Raw genomic sequence first — 1,660 nt, 5'->3', positions numbered from 1 at the left:
GTGTACTCTCTTGATGAAACTTTGTATTCACTTAGATAAAACTAGTAAAAATAATTATTAAAAGTCAAATGACGGACCGTTTAAAAATAAAACTATCATAAAAAAATTCACTGATGGATGAGGGGACCCATCAAATTTAACCCCTGGGTCCAGCGATGAGGCTGGTCGGGTCAACCTCGGATGGGAGATTTTATCATTGAGCAAAACCAAAGGTTTCTGCAAGGCATTGTATTTGATCACATCTCGGTTGATTGAATAGGGTTAAAATGGTACATAGAATATATATGCAAGGATTTAGTTTTATTTATTCAAAACATTTATGTTTCCATTAAAAAGGTAGATAGAGAATAGATGATCAGTAAGGATATCGAACGTTATTTTTCCATCTTATCATTTAGTCTTAGCATATTTAACGGTACCCATGTTTTCCTCGTTAGCCCATCTTGTGTCTTTAGCCCAGTAGGCCACGTTAGCCTATCTATTGCTCATTTATATGGATGCTTGGACACTAACACTAATATCATTTCATTTTAATTAATGTAAGTTCTAGCAGATGCAAATAACTTTAAATTTTTCTTAACCATGTAAATTGTGGAAGCAAGGACCACCAAAGATCGAAGATGCGAGTTGCAGCCACATCAATATACTGACACCCGAGCCCAATAATCCTCCAAGAAATAAGTACTCTCGTCTTGCTGTGATTGCTACTGACCCTCCCAGAAATAGGTACTCCCATCTCCTGTTTGCGATGATGCTGCGGAAGGAAAGGAAAGCGAAGGCCAAAGAGGTCCCTGCAAATGCACTCACCATTAGACTACCAAATTTTTTGAAATAAAATAGACTATGTCAAAAATTTTGAAATGAAACAAACTATTTCAACAAGATCCATCCCATTCAGAAGAAACCCTATCATTCACCATTGGAAAATATTCACATAAAAAAATCAACAAAATGGCCTACATAATTAAAAAATTAAAAAACTTACCTCATTGCTCGAGTAAGTAGGAATGGATAAGAGCCAGATTACAGAATTGATGCAAGCCTTGAGAAGCTTGCCAATATTCAAAAGAAGATGTAAATAAAATCTGATGGCACGAGGACACAACTAAACTACAAATTAACCCTTTTCAGATGACTATGCAGGGCAACACTGATCTTTTTAATGTTCTTCAAAACATAGTAATCTCACTAAGAATGACCAAAACCCTGGTTAGGAAATCCTCCACCATAATAAGAATAGTATGAAACCATTTAAATGCTTGGAATACAATAAACAAATCAAATACACACAACTCATAAACTTAAAGAAAGAACAAGCGAAATGATTGCAAGAACTATGAATTGGAGATCGTTTTTGTTGTTATGAGATGGTACAGCGTTTAAATAGATCGACTCAATCAATTACAACCAAACACAAACAACGATTAACAATTATTTTTGTTAATGTTTTCATGTTTATGTTTAATAATAATTAATTTTTTAATATGAGGGCAGAGCATTGTTCAATGGTCTAACAATGAATATGACAATGAACAATGGTGTAAAGTGGTATCTAAGGGAGTTCTTCCCATAAACAAACACCTTACAACATAATTGTTATGATGAACCACAATAGTGGGAGTTTTTCCCAGACACAAATACCTTACAAGATAATAGTTAT

The 1,660-nt window shown here is 34.2% G+C and overlaps 1 pseudogene; it reads right to left on the bottom strand.

Annotated features, from left to right (window-relative positions):
* Positions 1–576: 576 nt before the first annotated feature.
* LOC149231455 (bax inhibitor 1 pseudogene) lies at positions 577–1,251 on the bottom strand (annotated as a pseudogene).
* Between the last annotated feature and the right edge of the window lie 409 nt (positions 1,252–1,660).

Source organism: Pinus tabuliformis, chromosome J (assembly GCF_031772625.1).
Source record: "Pinus tabuliformis cultivar Carrire ecotype Pingquan chromosome J, CPIR1, whole genome shotgun sequence".
Classification (NCBI taxonomy): domain Eukaryota; kingdom Viridiplantae; phylum Streptophyta; class Pinopsida; order Pinales; family Pinaceae; genus Pinus; species Pinus tabuliformis.
This window is presented reverse-complemented; position numbering and strand designations above follow the sequence as displayed.